Genomic DNA, 18,759 nt, shown 5'->3' with positions numbered 1-18,759 from the left:
GTCATTTTTCCGGCGTTTATCAGACTTTCAGATAGGGGATATGTCAGTGAGCATTCCGATTTCAGTTCCAGAGTGATTCGCCCAATGAGTCCTTGATAGTCGCTTTCAGCCAATTTTCTGGATTTTTGAAAATTTCACTTTTTTGTGAAAATATCCACTAAATTAGGGAATAATATGTGTGAGGGTACCCCAGGAGAGTACCAAATGTGAGTGGGTAGAATATATATCCCACGGGGGTAAAATTGAAAAAAGTTGAAAAATTTTTTTTTTTGGACTTAGTCATTTTTCCGTCATTTATCAGACTTTCAGATACGGGAAATGTCAGTGAGCATTCCGATTTCAGTTCCAGAGTGATTCGCCCAATGAGTCCTTGATATTTAGTCATTTTCAGCCAATTTTCTGGATTTTTGAAAATTTCACTTTTTTGTGAAAATATCCACTAAATTAGGGAATAATATGTGTGAGGGTACCCCAGGAGAGTTCCAAATGTGTGTAGGTAGAATATATATCCCACGGGGGTAAAATTGAAAAAAGTTGAAAAAATTTTTTTTTTGGATTTAGTCATTTTTCCGGCGTTTATCAGACTTTCAGATAGGGGAAATGTCAGTGAGCGTTCCGATTTCAGTTCCAGAGTGATTCGCCCAATGAGTCCTTGATAGTCGCTTTCAGCCAATTTTCTGGATTTTTGAAAATTTCACTTTTTTGTGAAAATATCCACTAAATTAGGGAATAATATGTGTGAGGGTACCCCAGGAGAGTACCAAATGTGTGTGGGTAGAATATATATCCCACGGGGGTAAAATTGAAACAAGTTGAAAAAATTTTTTTTTTGGACTTAGTCATTTTTCCGGCGTTTATCAGACTTTCAGATAGGTGAAATGTCAGTGAGCGTTCCGATTTCAGTTCCAGAGTGATTCGCCCAATGAGTCCTTGATAGTCGCTTTCAGCCAATTTTCTGGATTTTTGAAAATTTCACTTTTTTGTGAAAATATCCACTAAATTAGGGAATAATATGTGTGAGGGTACCCCAGGAGAGTTCCAAATGTGTGTAGGTAGAATATATATCCCACGGGGGTAAAATTGAAAAAAGTTGAAAAAAATTTTTTTTTGGATTTAGTCATTTTTCCGGCGTTTATCAGACTTTCAGATAGGGGAAATGTCAGTGAGCGTTCCGATTTCAGTTCCAGAGTGATTCGCCCAATGAGTCCTTGATAGTTAGTCGTTTTCAGCCAATTTTCTGGATTTTTGAAAATTTCACTTTTTTGTGAAAATATCCACTAAATTAGGGAATAATATGTGTGAGGGTACCCCAGGAGAGTACCAAATGTGTGTGGGTAGAATATATATCCCACGGGGGTAAAATTGAAACAAATTGAAAAAATTTTTTTTTTGGACTTAGTCATTTTTCCGGCATTTATCAGACTTTCAGATACAGGAAATGTCAGTGAGCGTTCCGATTTCAGTTCCAGAGTGATTCGCACTATGAGTCCTTGATATTTAGTCATTTTCAGCCAATTTTCTGGATTTTTGAAAATTTCACTTTTTTGTGAAAATATCCACTAAATTAGGGAATAATATGTGTGAGGCTACCCCAGGAGAGTACCAAATGTTTGTGGGTAGAATATATATCCCACGGGGGTAAAATTGAAAAAAGTTGAAAAAATTTTTTTTTTGGACTTAGTCATTTTTCCGGCGTTTATCAGACTTTCAGATAGGGGAAATGTCAGTGAGCGTTCCGATTTCAGTTCCAGAGTGATTCGCCCAATGAGTCCTTGATATTTAGTCATTTTCAGCCAATTTTCTGGATTTTTGAAAATTTCACTTTTTTATGAAAATACCCACTAAATTAGGGAATAATATGTGTGAGGGTACCCCAGGAGAGTTTCAAATGTGTGTAGGTAGAATATATATCCCACGGGGGTAAAATTGAAAAAAATGGAAAAATTTTTTTTTTGGATTTAGTCATTTTTCCGGCGTTTATCAGACTTTCAGATAGGGGAAATGTCAGTGAGCGTTCCGATTTCAGTTCCAGAGTGATTCGCCCAATGAGTCCTTGATAGTCGCTTTCAGCCAATTTTCTGGATTTTTGAAAATTTCACTTTTTTGTGAAAATATCCACTAAATTAGGGAATAATATGTGTGAGGGTACCCCAGGAGAGTTCCAAATGTGTGTAGGTAGAATATATATCCCACGGGGGTAAAATTGAAAAAAGTTGAAAAAAATTTTTTTTGGGACTTAGTCATTTTTCCGGCGTTTATCAGACTTTCAGATAGGGGAAATGTCAGTGAGCGTTCCGATTTCAGTTCCAGAGTGATTCGCCCAATGAGTCCTTGATAGTTAGTCGCTTTCAGCCAATTTTCTGGATTTTTGAAAATTTCACTTTTTTGTGAAAATATCCACTAAATTAGGGAATAATATGTGTGAGGGTACCCCAGGAGAGTTACAAATGTGTGTGGGTAGAATATATATCCCACGGGGGTAAAATTGAAAAAAGTTGAAAAAATTTTTTTTTTGGACTTCGTCATTTTTCCGGCATTTATCAGACTTTCAGATACGGGAAATGTCAGTGAGCGTTCCGATTTCAGTTCCAGAGTGATTCGCACTATGAGTCCTTGATATTTAGTCATTTTCAGCCAATTTTCTGGATTTTTGAAAATTTCACTTTTTTATGAAAATATCCACTAAATTAGGGAATAATATGTGTGAGGCTACCCCAGGAGAGTACCAAATGTGTGTGGGTAGAATATATATCCCACGGGGGTAAAATTGAAAAAAGTTGAAAACATTTTTTTTTTGGACTTCGTCATTTTTCCGGCATTTATCAGACTTTCAGATACGGGAAATGTCAGTGAGCATTCCGATTTCAGTTCCAGAGTGATTCGCCCAATGAGTCCTTGATAGTTAGTCGTTTTCAGCCAATTTTCTGGATTTTTGAAAATTTCACTTTTTTGTGAAAATATCCACTAAATTAGGGAATAATATGTGTGAGGGTACCCCAGGAGAGTACCAAATGTGTGTGGGTAGAATATATATCCCACGGGGGTAAAATTGAAACAAGTTGAAAAAATTTTTTTTTTGGACTTAGTCATTTTTCCGGCGTTTATCAGACTTTCAGATAGGTGAAATGTCAGTGAGCGTTCCGATTTCAGTTCCAGAGTGATTCGCCCAATGAGTCCTTGATAGTCGCTTTCAGCCAATTTTCTGGATTTTTGAAAATTTCACTTTTTTGTGAAAATATCCACTAAATTAGGGAATAATATGTGTGAGGGTACCCCAGGAGAGTTCCAAATGTGTGTGGGTAGAATGTATATCCCACGGGGGTAAAATTGAAAAAAGTTGAAAAAATTTTTTTTTTGGACTTAGTCATTTTTCCGGCGTTTATCAGACTTTCAGATAGGGGAAATGTCAGTGAGCGTTCCGATTTCAGTTCCAGAGTGATTCGCCCAATGAGTCCTTGATATTTAGTCATTTTCAGCCAATTTTCTGGATTTTTGAAAATTTCACTTTTTTATGAAAATATCCACTGAATTAGGGTATAATATGTGTGAGGCTACCCCAGGAGAATACCAAATGTGTGTGGGTAGAATATATATCAAACAGGGGTAAAATTGAAAAAAGTTGAAAACATTTTTTTTTTTGGACTTAGTCATTTTTCCGGCATTTATCAGACTTTCAGATACGGGAAATGTCAGTGAGCGTTCCGATTTCAGTTCCAGAGTGATTCGCCCAATGAGTCCTTGATATTTAGTCATTTTCAGCCAATTTTCTGGATTTTTGAAAATTTCACTTTTTTGTGAAAATATCCACTAAATTAGGGAATAATATGTGTGAGGGTACCCCAGGAGAGTTCCAAATGTGTGTAGGTAGAATATATATCCCACGGGGGTAAAATTGAAAAAAGTTGAAAAAAATTTTTTTTTGGATTTAGTCATTTTTCCGGCGTTTATCAGACTTTCAGATAGGGGAAATGTCAGTGAGCGTTCCGATTTCAGTTCCAGAGTGATTCGCACTATGAGTCCTTGATATTTAGTAATTTTCAGCCAATTTTCTGGATTTTTGAAAATTTCACTTTTTTATGAAAATATCCACTAAATTAGGGAATAATATGTGTGAGGGTACCCCAGGAGAGTTTCAAATGTGTGTAGGTAGAATATATATCCCACGGGGGTAAAATTGAAAAAAATGGAAAAATTTTTTTTTTGGATTTAGTCATTTTTCCGGCGTTTATCAGACTTTCAGATAGGGGAAATGTCAGTGAGCGTTCCGATTTCAGTTCCAGAGTGATTCGCCCAATGAGTCCTTGATAGTCGCTTTCAGCCAATTTTCTGGATTTTTGAAAATTTCACTTTTTTGTGAAAATATCCACTAAATTAGGGAATAATATGTGTGAGGGTACCCCAGGAGAGTTCCAAATGTGTGTAGGTAGAATATATATCCCACGGGGGTAAAATTGAAAAAAGTTGAAAAAAATTTTTTTTTGGACTTAGTCATTTTTCCGGCGTTTATCAGACTTTCAGATAGGGGAAATGTCAGTGAGCGTTCCGATTTCAGTTCCAGTGTGATTCGCCCAATGAGTCCTTGATAGTTAGTCGCTTTCAGCCAATTTTCTGGATTTTTGAAAATTTCACTTTTTTGTGAAAATATCCACTAAATTAGGGAATAATATGTGTGAGGGTACCCCAGGAGAGTTACAAATGTGTGTGGGTAGAATATATATCCCACGGGGGTAAAATTGAAAAAAGTTGAAAAAATTTTTTTTTTGGACTTCGTCATTTTTCCGGCATTTATCAGACTTTCAGATACGGGAAATGTCAGTGAGCGTTCCGATTTCAGTTCCAGAGTGATTCGCACTATGAGTCCTTGATATTTAGTCATTTTCAGCCAATTTTCTGGATTTTTGAAAATTTCACTTTTTTATGAAAATATCCACTAAATTAGGGAATAATATGTGTGAGGCTACCCCAGGAGTGTACCAAATGTGTGTGGGTAGAATATATATCCCACGGGGGTAAAATTGAAAAAAGTTGAAAACATTTTTTTTTTGGACTTCGTCATTTTTCCGGCATTTATCAGACTTTCAGATACGGGAAATGTCAGTGAGCATTCCGATTTCAGTTCCAGAGTGATTCGCCCAATGAGTCCTTGATAGTTAGTCGTTTTCAGCCAATTTTCTGGATTTTTGAAAATTTCACTTTTTTGTGAAAATATCCACTAAATTAGGGAATAATATGTGTGAGGGTACCCCAGGAGAGTACCAAATGTGTGTGGGTAGAATATATATCCCACGGGGGTAAAATTGAAACAAGTTGAAAAAATTTTTTTTTTGGACTTAGTCATTTTTCCGGCGTTTATCAGACTTTCAGATAGGTGAAATGTCAGTGAGCGTTCCGATTTCAGTTCCAGAGTGATTCGCCCAATGAGTCCTTGATAGTCGCTTTCAGCCAATTTTCTGGATTTTTGAAAATTTCACTTTTTTGTGAAAATATCCACTAAATTAGGGAATAATATGTGTGAGGGTACCCCAGGAGAGTTCCAAATGTGTGTGGGTAGAATGTATATCCCACGGGGGTAAAATTGAAAAAAGTTGAAAAAATTTTTTTTTTTGACTTAGTCATTTTTCCGGCGTTTATCAGACTTTCAGATAGGGGAAATGTCAGTGAGCGTTCCGATTTCAGTTCCAGAGTGATTCGCCCAATGAGTCCTTGATATTTAGTCATTTTCAGCCAATTTTCTGGATTTTTGAAAATTTCACTTTTTTATGAAAATATCCACTGAATTAGGGTATAATATGTGTGAGGCTACCCCAGGAGAATACCAAATGTGTGTGGGTAGAATATATATCAAACAGGGGTAAAATTGAAAAAAGTTGAAAACATTTTTTTTTTTGGACTTAGTCATTTTTCCGGCATTTATCAGACTTTCAGATACGGGAAATGTCAGTGAGCGTTCCGATTTCAGTTCCAGAGTGATTCGCCCAATGAGTCCTTGATATTTAGTCATTTTCAGCCAATTTTCTGGATTTTTGAAAATTTCACTTTTTTGTGAAAATATCCACTAAATTAGGGAATAATATGTGTGAGGGTACCCCAGGAGAGTTCCAAATGTGTGTAGGTAGAATATATATCCCACGGGGGTAAAATTGAAAAAAGTTGAAAAAAATTTTTTTTTGGATTTAGTCATTTTTCCGGCGTTTATCAGACTTTCAGATAGGGGAAATGTCAGTGAGCGTTCCGATTTCAGTTCCAGAGTGATTCGCACTATGAGTCCTTGATATTTAGTCATTTTCAGCCAATTTTCTGGATTTTTGAAAATTTCACTTTTTTATGAAAATATCCACTAAATTAGGGAATAATATGTGTGAGGGTACCCCAGGAGAGTTTCAAATGTGTGTAGGTAGAATATATATCCCACGGGGGTAAAATTGAAAAAAATGGAAAAATTTTTTTTTTGGATTTAGTCATTTTTCCGGCGTTTATCAGACTTTCAGATAGGGGAAATGTCAGTGAGCGTTCCGATTTCAGTTCCAGAGTGATTCGCCCAATGAGTCCTTGATAGTCGCTTTCAGCCAATTTTCTGGATTTTTGAAAATTTCACTTTTTTGTGAAAATATCCACTAAATTAGGGAATAATATGTGTGAGGGTACCCCAGGAGAGTTCCAAATGTGTGTAGGTAGAATATATATCCCACGGGGGTAAAATTGAAAAAAGTTGAAAAAAATTTTTTTTTGGACTTAGTCATTTTTCCGGCGTTTATCAGACTTTCAGATAGGGGAAATGTCAGTGAGCGTTCCGATTTCAGTTCCAGAGTGATTCGCCCAATGAGTCCTTGATAGTTAGTCGCTTTCAGCCAATTTTCTGGATTTTTGAAAATTTCACTTTTTTGTGAAAATATCCACTAAATTAGGGAATAATATGTGTGAGGGTACCCCAGGAGAGTTACAAATGTGTGTGGGTAGAATATATATCCCACGGGGGTAAAATTGAAAAAAGTTGAAAAAATTTTTTTTTTGGACTTCGTCATTTTTCCGGCATTTATCAGACTTTCAGATACGGGAAATGTCAGTGAGCGTTCCGATTTCAGTTCCAGAGTGATTCGCACTATGAGTCCTTGATATTTAGTCATTTTCAGCCAATTTTCTGGATTTTTGAAAATTTCACTTTTTTATGAAAATATCCACTAAATTAGGGAATAATATGTGTGAGGGTACCCCAGGAGAGTACCAAATGTGTGTGGGTAGAATATATATCCCACGGGGGTAAAATTGAAAAAAGTTGAAAACATTTTTTTTTTGGACTTAGTCATTTTTCCGGCATTTATCAGACTTTCAGATACGGGAAATGTCAGTGAGCATTCCGATTTCAGTTCCAGAGTGATTCGCCCAATGAGTCCTTGATAGTTAGTCGTTTTCAGCCAATTTTCTGGATTTTTGAAAATTTCACTTTTTTGTGAAAATATCCACTAAATTAGGGAATAATATGTGTGAGGGTACCCCAGGAGAGTACCAAATGTGTGTGGGTAGAATATATATCCCACGGGGGTAAAATTGAAACAAGTTGAAAAAATTTTTTTTTTGGACTTAGTCATTTTTCCGGCGTTTATCAGACTTTCAGATAGGTGAAATGTCAGTGAGCGTTCCGATTTCAGTTCCAGAGTGATTCGCCCAATGAGTCCTTGATAGTCGCTTTCAGCCAATTTTCTGGATTTTTGAAAATTTCACTTTTTTGTGAAAATATCCACTAAATTAGGGAATAATATGTGTGAGGGTACCCCAGGAGAGTTCCAAATGTGTGTGGGTAGAATGTATATCCCACGGGGGTAAAATTGAAAAAAGTTGAAAAAATTTTTTTTTTGGACTTAGTCATTTTTCCGGCGTTTATCAGACTTTCAGATAGGGGAAATGTCAGTGAGCGTTCCGATTTCAGTTCCAGAGTGATTCGCCCAATGAGTCCTTGATATTTAGTCATTTTCAGCCAATTTTCTGGATTTTTGAAAATTTCACTTTTTTATGAAAATATCCACTGAATTAGGGTATAATATGTGTGAGGCTACCCCAGGAGAATACCAAATGTGTGTGGGTAGAATATATATCAAACAGGGGTAAAATTGAAAAAAGTTGAAAACATTTTTTTTTTTGGACTTAGTCATTTTTCCGGCATTTATCAGACTTTCAGATACGGGAAATGTCAGTGAGCGTTCCGATTTCAGTTCCAGAGTGATTCGCCCAATGAGTCCTTGATATTTAGTCATTTTCAGCCAATTTTCTGGATTTTTGAAAATTTCACTTTTTTGTGAAAATATCCACTAAATTAGGGAATAATATGTGTGAGGGTACCCCAGGAGAGTTCCAAATGTGTGTAGGTAGAATATATATCCCACGGGGGTAAAATTGAAAAAAGTTGAAAAAAATTTTTTTTTGGATTTAGTCATTTTTCCGGCGTTTATCAGACTTTCAGATAGGGGAAATGTCAGTGAGCGTTCCGATTTCAGTTCCAGAGTGATTCGCCCAATGAGTCCTTGATATTTAGTCATTTTCAGACAATTTTCTGGATTTTTGAAAATTTCACTTTTTTGTGAAAATATCCACTAAATTAGGGAATAATATGTGTGAGTCTACCCCAGGAGAGTACCAAATGTGTGTGGGTAGAATATATGTCCCACGGGGGTAAAATTGAAAAAAGTTGAAAAAATTTTTTTTTTGGACTTAGTCATTTTTCCGGCGTTTATCAGACTTTCAGATAGGGGAAATGTCAGTGAGCGTTCCGATTTCAGTTCCAGAGTGATTCGCCCAATGAGTCCTTGATAGTTAGTCGCTTTCAGCCAATTTTCTGGATTTTTGAAAATTTCACTTTTTTGTGAAAATATCCACTAAATTAGGGAATAATATGTGTGAGGCTACCACAGGAGAGTTCCAAATGTGTGTAGGTAGAATATATATCCCACGGGGGTAAAATTGAAAAAAGTTTAAAAAATTTTTTTTGGGGATTTAGTCATTTTTCCGGCGTTTATCAGACTTTCAGATAGGGGAAATGTCAGTGAGCGTTCCGATTTCAGTTCCAGAGTGATTCGCCCAATGAGTCCTTGATATTTAGTCATTTTCAGACAATTTTCTGGATTTTTGAAAATTTCACTTTTTTGTGAAAATATCCACTAAATTAGGGAATAACATGTGTGAGTCTACCCCAGGAGAGTACCAAATGTGTGTGGGTAGAATATATATCTCATGGGGGTAAAATTGAAAAAAGTTGAAAAAAATTTTTTTTAGACTTAGTCATTTTTCCGGCGTTTAGCAGACTTTCAGATAGGGCAAATGTCAGTGAGCTTTCCGATTTCAGTTCCAGAGTGATACGCCCAATGAGTCCCTGATATTTACACGTTTTCAGCCAATATTTTGGATTTTTGAAAATTTCACTTTTTTGTGAAAATATCCACTAAATTAGGGAATAATATGTGTGAGGGTACCCCAGGAGAGTTTAAAATGTGTGTGGGAAGAATATATATCCCACGGGGGTAAAATTGAAAAAAGGTGAAAAAAAATTTTTTTTGGGACTTAATCATTTTTCCGACGTTTATCAGACTTTCAGATAGGGGAAATGTCAGTGAGCATTCTGATTTCAGTTGCAGAGTGATTCGCCAAATGAGTCCTTGATATTTAGTCATTTTCAGCCAATTTTCTGGATTTTTGAAAATGTCACTTTTTTGCGAAAATATCCACTAAATGAGGGAATAATATGTGTGAGGGTACCCCAGGAGAGTTACAAATGTGTGTGGGTAGAACATATATCCCACGGGGATAAAATTGAAAAAAATTTAAAAAATTTTTTTTTGGACTTAATCATTTTTCCGACCTTTATCAGACTTTCAGATAGGGGAAATGTCAGTGAGCTTTCCGATTTCAGTTCCAGAGCGATTCGCCCAATGAGTCCTTGATAATTAGTAGTTTTCAGCAAATATTTAGGATTTTTGAAAATTTCACATTTTTGTGAAAATATCCACTAAATGAGGGAATAATATGTGTGAGGGTACCCCAGGAGAGTTCCAAATGTGTGTGGGTTGAATATATATCCCACGGGGGTAAAATTGAAAAAAATTGAAATTTTTTTTTTTTTGAACTGTCATTTTTCCGACGTTTATCAGACTTTCAGATAGGGGAAATGTCAGTGAGCGTTCCTTTTTCAGTTTCAGAGCGATTCGCCCAATGAGTCCTTGATATCTAGTCGTTTTCTGCAAATATTTAGGATTTTTGAAAATTTCACTTTTTTGTGAAAATATCCACTAAATGAAGGAATAATATGTGTGAGGGTACCCCAGGAGAGTTCCAAATGTGTGTGGGTAGAATATACATCCCACGGGGGTAAAATTGTAAAAAGTTGAAAACATTTTTTTTTAGACTTAGTCATTTTTCCGGCGTTTATCAGACTTTCAGAAAAGGGAAATGTCAGTGAGCATTCCGATTTCAGTTCCAGAGCGATTCGCCCAATAAATCCTTGATATTTAGTCGTTTTCAGCCAAGTTTCTGGATTTTTGAAAATTTCACTTTTTTGTGAAAATATCCCCTAAATGAGGGAATAATATGTGTGAGGGTACCCCAGGAGAGTTCAAAATGTGTGTGGGAAGAATATATATTCCACGGGGGTAAAATTGAAAAACGTTGAAAAACATTTTTTTTTGGACTTAGTCATTTTTCCGACCTTTATCAGACTTTCAGATAGGGAAAATGTCAGTGAGCGTTCCGATTTCAGTTCCAGAGCGATTCGCCCAATGAGTCCTTGATATTTAGTCGTTTTCAGCAAATATTTTGGATTTTTGAAAATTTCACTTTTTTGTGAAAATATCCACTAAATGAGGGAATAATATGTGTGAGGGTACCCCAGGAGAGTTCCAAATGTGTGTGGGTTGAATATATATCCCACGGGAGTAAAATTGAAAAAAATTGAAATTTTTTTTTTTTTGGACTGTCATTTTTCCGACGTTTATCAGACTTTCAGATAGGGGAAATGTCAGTGAGCGTTCCGATTTCAGTTTCAGAGCGATTCGCCCAATGAGTCCTTGATATTTAGTCGTTTTCAGCAAATATTTTGGATTTTTGAAAATTTCACTTTTTTGTGAAAATATCCACTAAATTAGGGAATAATATGTGTGAGGGTACCCCAGGAGAGTACCAAATGTGTGTGGGTAGAATATATATCGCACGGGGGTAAAATTGAAAAAAGTTGAAAAAATTTTTTTTTTTGGACTTAGTCATTTTTCCGGCGTTTATCAGACTTTCAGATAGGGGAAATGTCAGTGAGCGTTCTGATTTCAGTTCCAGAGCGATTCGCCCAATGAGTCCTTGATATTTAGTCGTTTTCAGCCAAGTTTCTGGATTTTTGAAAATTTCACTTTTTTTGTGATAATATCCCCTAAATGAGGGAATAATATGTGTGAGGGTACCCCAGGAGAGTTTAAAATGTGTGTGGGAAGAATATATATCCCACGGGGGTAAAATTGAAAAAAGGTGAAAAAAATTTTTTTTTGGGACTAAATCATTTTTCCGACGTTTATCAGACTTTCAGATAGGGGAAATGTCAGTGAGCTTTCCGATTTCAGTTCCAGAGCGATACGCCCAATGAGTCCTTGATATTTACACGTTTTCAGCCAATATTTTGGATTTTTGAAAATTTCACTTTTTTGTGAAAATATCCACTAAATTAGGGAATAATATGTGTGAGGGTACCCCAGGAGAGTTTCAAATGTGTGTGGGTAGAATATATATCCCACGGGGGTAAAATTGAAAAAAGTTGAAAACATTTTTTTTTGGACTTAGTAATTTTTCCGGCGTTTATCAGACTTTCAGATAAGGGAAATGTCAGTGAGCGTTCCGATTTCAGTTCCAGAGCGATTCGCCCAATGAGTCCTTGATATTTAGTCGTTTTCAGCCAAGTTTCTGGATTTTTGAAAATTTAACTTTTTTGTGAAAATATCCCCTAAATGAGGGATTAATATGTGTGAGGGTACCCCAGGAGAGTTCAAAATGTGTGTGGGAAGAATATATATCCCACGGGGGTAAAATTGAAAAAAGGTGAAAAAATTTTTTTTAGGGACTTAGTCATTTTTCCGGCGTTCATCAGACTTTCAGATAGGGCAAATGTCAGTGAGCGTTCCGATTTCAGTTCCAGAGCGATTCGCCCAATGAGTCCTTGATATTTAGTCGTTTTCAGCCAATATTTTGGATTTTTGAAAATTTCACTTTTTTCTGAAAATATCCACTAAATGAGGGAATAATATGTGTGAGGGTACCCCAGGAGAGTTCCAAACGTGTGTGGGTTGAATATATATCGCACGGGGGTAAAATTGAAAAAAATTGAAATTTTTTTTTTTTTGGACTGTCATTTTTCCGACGTTTATCAGACTTTCAGATAGGGGAAATGTCAGTGAGCGTTCCGATTTCAGTTTCAGAGCGATTCGCCCAATGAGTCCTTGATATTTAGTCGTTTTCTGCAAATATTTTGGATTTTTTGAAAATTTCACTTTTTTGTGAAAATATCCACTAAATTAGGGAATAATATGTGTGAGGGTACCCCAGAAAACTTCCAAATGTGTGTGGGTAGAATATATATCCCACGGGGATAAAATTGAAAAAAATTTAAAAAATTTTTTTTTGGACTTAATAATTTTTCCGACCTTTATCAGTCTTTCAGATAGGGGAAATGTCAGTGAGCTTTCCGATTTCAGTTCCAGAGCGATTCACCCAATGAGTCCTTAATATTTAGTCGTTTTCAGCCAATATTTTGGATTTTTGAAAATTTCACTTTTTTGTGAAAATATCCACTAAAATTAGGGAATAATATGTGTGAGGGTACCCCAGGAGAGTTCCAAATGTGTGTGGGTAGAATATACATCCCACGGGGGTAAAATTGAAAAAAGTTGAAAACATTTTTTTTTGGACTTAGTCATTTTTCCGGCGTTTATCAGATTTTCAGATAGGGGAGAGTCACTGAGCGTTCCGATTTCAGTTCCAGAGCGATTCACCCAATGAGTCCTTAATATTTAGTCGTTTTCAGCCAATTTTCTGGATTTTTGAAAATTTCACTTTTTTTGTGAAAATATCCACTAAATTAGGGAATAATATGTGTGAGGGTACCCCAGGAGAGTTCCCAATGTGTGTGGGTAGAATATATATCCCACGGGGGTAAAATTGAAAAAAGTTGAAAACATTTTTTTTTTTGGACTTAGTCGTTTTTCCGGCGTTTATCCGACTTTCAGATAAGGGAAATGTCAGTGAGCATTAAGATTTCAGTTCCAGAGCGATTCGCCCAATGAGTCCTTGATATTTAGTCGTTTTCAGCCAAGTTTCTGGATTTTTGAAAATTTCACCTTTTTGTGAAAATATCCCCTAAATGAGGGAATAATATGTGTGAGGGTACCCCAGGAGAGTTCAAAATGTGTGTGGGAAGAATATATATCCCACGGGGGTAAAATTGAAAAAAGGTAAAAAAAATTTTTTTATGGACTTAGTCATTTTTCCGGCGTTCATCAGACTTTCAGATAGGGCAAATGTCAGTGAGCGTTCCGATTTCAGTTTCAGAGCGATTCGCCCAATGAGTCCTTGATATCTAGTCGTTTTCTGCAAATATTTAGGATTTTTGAAAATTTCACTTTTTTGTGAAAATATCCACTAAATGAGGGAATAATATGTGTGAGGGTACCCCAGGAGAGTTCCAAATGTGTGTGGGTAGAATATACATCCCACGGGGGTAAAATTGTAAAAAGTTGAAAACATTTTTTTTTAGACTTAGTCATTTTTCCGGCGTTTATCAGACTTTCAGATAAGGGAAATGTCAGTGAGCGTTCCGATTTCAGTTCCAGAGCGATTCGCCCAATGAGTCCTTGATATTTAGTCGTTTTCAGCCAAGTTTCTGGATTTTTGAAAATTTCACTTTTTTGTGAAAATATCCCCTAAATGAGGGAATAATATGTGTGAGGGTACCCCAGGAGAGTTCAAAATGTGTGTGGGAAGAATATATATCCCACGGGGGTAAAATTGAAAAAAGTTTAAAAAATTTTTTTTTTTGGAAATAGTCATTTTTCCGACGTTTATCAGACTTTCAGATAGGTCAAATGTCAGTGAGCTTTCCGATTTCAGTTCCAGAGTGATACGCCCAATGAGTCCTTGATATTTAGTCGTTTTCAGTCAATATTTTGGATTTTTGAAAATTTCACTTTTTTGTGAAAATATCCACTAAATGAGGGAATAATATGTGTGAGGGTACCCCAGGAGAGTTCCAAATGTGTGTGGGTAGAATATATATCCCACGGGGGTAAAATTGAAAAAAGTTGAAAAAAGTTATTTTTTGGACTTAGTCATTTTTCCGGCGTTTATCAGACTTTAAGATAGGGGAAATGTCAGTGAGCGTTCCGATTTCAGTTCCAGAGTGATTCGCCCAATGAGTCCTTGATATTTAATCATTTTCAGCCAATTTTCTGGATTTTTGAAAATTTCACTTTTTTGCGAAAATATCCACTAAATGAGGGAATAATATGTGTGAGGGTACCCCAGGAGAGTTACAAATGTGTGTGGGTAGAATATACAGTACAGACCAAAAGTTTGGACACACCTTCTCATTTAAAGATTTTTCTGTATTTCCATGACTATGAAAATTGTACATTCACACTGAAGGCATTAAAACTATGAATTAACACATGTGGAATTATATACTTAACAAAAAAGTGTGAAGCAACTCAAAATATGTCTCATATTCTAGGTTCTTCAAAGTAGCCACCTTTTGCTTTGATGACTGCTTTGCACACTCTTCGCATTCTCTTGATGAGCTTCAAGTGGTAGTCACCGGAAATTGTCTTCACTTCACAGGTGTGCCCTGTCAGGTTTAATAAGTGGGATTTCTTGCCTTATAAATAGGGTTGGGACCATCAGTTGTGTTGTGCAGAAGTCTGGTGGATACACAGCTGAAAGTCCTACTGAATAGACTGTTAGAATCAGTATTATAGCAAGAAAAAAGCAGCTAAGTAAAGAAAAATGAGTGGCCATCATTACTTTAAGAAATGAAGGTCAGTCAGTCTGAAAAATTGGGCAAACTTTGAAAGTGTCCCCAAGTGCAGTTGCAAAAACCATCAAGTGCTACAAAGAAGCTGGCTCACATGAGGACCGCCCCAGGAAAGGAAGACCAAGAATCACCCCTGCTTCTGAGGATAAGTTTATTCGAGTCACCAGCCTCAGAAATTGCAGGTTAACATCAGCTCAGATTAGAGACCAGGTCAATGCCACACAGATTTCTAGCAGCAGACATATCTCTACAATAACTGTTAAGAGGAGACTTTGTGCAGCAGGCCTTCATGGTAAAATAGCGGCTAGGAAACCACTGCTAAGGACAGGCAACAAGCAGAAGAGACTTGTTTGGGCTAAAGAACACAAGGAATGAACATTAGACCATTGGAAATCTGTGCTTTGGTCTGATGAGTCCAAATTTGAGATCTTTGGTTCCAACCACCGTGTCTTTGTGCGACGCAGAAAAGGTGAATGGATGGACTCTACATGCCTGGTTCCCACCGTGAAGCATGGAGGAGGAGGTGTGATGGTGCGGGGGTGCTTTGCTGGTGACACCGTTGGGGATTTATTCAAAATTGAAGGCATACTGAACCAGCATGGCTACCACAGCATCTTGCAGCGGCATGCTATTCCATCAAGTTTGCGTTTAATTGGACCATCATTTATTTTCAACAGGACAATGACCCCAAACACACCTCCAGGCTGTGTAAGGGCTATTTGACCAAGAAGGAGAGTGATGGGGTGCTACTCCAGATGACATGGTCTCCAGTCACCAGACCTGAACCGAATCGAGATGGTTTGGGGTGAGCTGGACTGCAGAGTGAAGGCAAAAGGGCCAACAAGTGCTAAGCATCTCTGAGAACTCCTTCAAGATTGTTGGAAGACGATTTCCGGTGACTACCTCTTGAAGCTCATCAAGAGAATGCCAAGAGTGTGCAAAGAAGTCATCAAAGCAAAAGGTGGCTACTTTGAAGAAACTAGAATATAAGACATATATTTTCAGTTGTTTCACACTTTTTTAAGTATATAATTCTACATGTGTTAATTCATAGTTTTGATGCCTTCAGTGTGAATGTACAATTTTCATAGTCATGAAAATACAGAAAAATCTTTAAATGAGAAGGTGTGTTCAAACTTTTGGTCTGTACTGTATATCCCATGGGGGTAAAATTGAAAAAAGTTGAAAAAAATTTTTTTTTGGATTAGTCATTTTTCCGCCGTTTATCAGACTTTCAGATAGGGTAAATGTCAGTGAGCGTTCCAATTTCAGTTCCAGAGCGATTCGCCCAATGAGTCCTTGATATTTAGTCGTTTTCAGCAAACATTTTGGATTTTTGAAAATTTCACTTTTTTGTGAAAATATCCACTAAATGAGGGAATAATATGTGTGAGGGTACCCCAGGAGAGTTCCAAATGTGTGTGGGTAGAATATATATCCCACGGGGGTAAAATTGAAAAAAGTTGAAAAAATTTTTTTTTTGGACTTAGTCATTTTTTCGAAGTTTAACAAACTTACAGATAGGGGAAATGTCAGTGAGTGTTCCGATTTCAGTTCCAGAGCGATTCGCCCAATGAGTCATTGATATTTAGTCATTTTCAGCCAAATTTGTGGATTTTTGAAAATTTCACTTTTTTATGAAAATATCCACTAAATTAGGGAATATGTGTGAGGGTACCCCAGGAGAGTTCCAAATGTGCGTGGGTAGAATATATATCCCACGGGGGTAAAACTGAAAAAAGTTGAAAAAAAATATTTTTTTGACCTAGTCATTTTTCCGGCGTTTATCAGACTTTCAGAAAAGGGAAATGTCAGTGAGCGTTCCGATTTCAGTTCCAGAGCGATTCGCTCAATGAGTCCTTGATATTTAGTGGATTTCAGCCAAGTTTCTGGATTTTTGAAAATTTCACTTTTTTATGAAAATATCCACTAAATTAGGGAACAATATGTGTGAGGGTACCCCAGAAGAGTTCCAAATGTGTGTGGGTAGAATATATATCCCACGGGGGTAAAATTGAAAAAAATTGAAACATTTTTTTTTTTTGGACTGTCATTTTTCCGACGTTTATCAGACTTTCAGATAAGGGAAATGTCAGTGAGCGCTCCGATTTCAGTTCCAGAGCGATTCGCCCAATGAGTCCTTGATATTTAGTCATTTTCAGCCAATTTTCTTGATTTTTAAAAATTTCACTTTTTTGTGAAAATATCCACTAAATTAGGGAATAATATGTGTGAGGGTACCCCAGGAGAGTTCGAAATGTGTGTGGCTAGAATATATATCCCACGGGGGTAAAATTGAAAAAAGTTGAAAAAAATTTTTTTTTGGACTTAGTCATTTTTCCGCCGTTTATCAGACTTTCAGATAGGGGAAATGTCAGTGAGCGTTCCGATATCAGTTCCAGAGCGATTCGCCCAATGAGTCCTTGATATTTAGTCATTTTCAGCCAAGTTTTTGGATTTTTGAAAATTTCACTTTTTTGTGAAAATATCCCCTAAATGAGGGAATAATATGTGTGAGGGTACCCCAGGACAGTTCAAAATGTGTGTGGGAAGAATATATATCTCACAGGGGTAAAATTGAAAAAAGGTGAAGAAAATTTTTTTGGGGACTTAGTCATTTTTCCGGCGTTTCTCAGACTTTCAGATAGGGGAAATGTCATTGAGCGTTCCGATTTCAGTTCCAGAGCGATTCGCCCAATGAGTCCTTGATATTTAGTCGTTTTCAGCCAATTTTCTGGATTTTTGAAAATTTCACTTTTTTGTGAAAATATCCACTAAATGAGGGAATAATATGTGTGAGGGTACCCCAGGAGAGTTACAAATGTGTGTTGGTAGAATATATATCCCACGGGGGTAAATCTGAAAAAAGTTGAAAAAAATTTTTTTTTGGACTTAGTCATTTTTCCGCCGTTTATCAGACTTTCAGATAGGGGAAAGTTCAGTGAGCGTTCCGATTTCAGTTCCAGAGCGATTCGCACAATGAGTCCTTGATATTTAGTCATTTTCAGCCAATATTTTGGATTTTTGAAAATTTCACTTTTTTGTGAAAATATCCACTAAATGAGGGAATAATATGTGTGAGGGTACCCCAGGAGAGTTCCAAATGTTTGTGGGAAGAATATATATCCCACGGGGGTAAAATTGAAAAAAGGTGAAAAAAAATTTTTTGGGGACTTAGTCATTTTTCCGGCGTTTATCAGACTTTCAGATAGGGCAAATGTCAGTGAGCGTTCCGATTTCAGTTCCAGAGCGATTCGCCCAATGAGTCCTTGATATTTAGTCGTTTTCAGCCAAGTTTCTGGATTTTTGAAAATTTCACTTTTTTGTGAAAATATCCCCTAAATGAGGGAATAATATGTGTGAGGGTACCCCAGGAGAGTTCAAAATGTGTGTGGGAAGAATATATATCTCACGGGGGTAAAATTGAAAAAAGGTAAAGAAAATTTTTTTGGGGACTTAGTCATTTTTCCGGCGTTTCTCAGACTTTCAGATAGGGCAAATGTCAGTGATCGTTCCGATTTCAGTTCCAGAGCGATTCGCCCAATGAGTCCTTGATATTTAGTCGTTTTCAGGAAATATTTTGGATTTTTGAAAATTTCACTTTTTTGTGAAAATATCCACTAAATGAGGGAATAATGTGTGTGAGGGTACCCCAGGAGAGTTCCAAATGTGTGTGGGTAGAATATACATCACACGGGGGTAAAATTGAAAAAAGT

The sequence above is a fragment of the Phyllobates terribilis genome, unplaced genomic scaffold (genome assembly GCF_046119375.1).
Source record: "Phyllobates terribilis strain yellow unplaced genomic scaffold, ASM4611937v1 Scaffold_9__5_contigs__length_417890890, whole genome shotgun sequence".
NCBI lineage: Eukaryota > Metazoa > Chordata > Amphibia > Anura > Dendrobatidae > Phyllobates > Phyllobates terribilis.
This window is presented reverse-complemented; position numbering follows the sequence as displayed.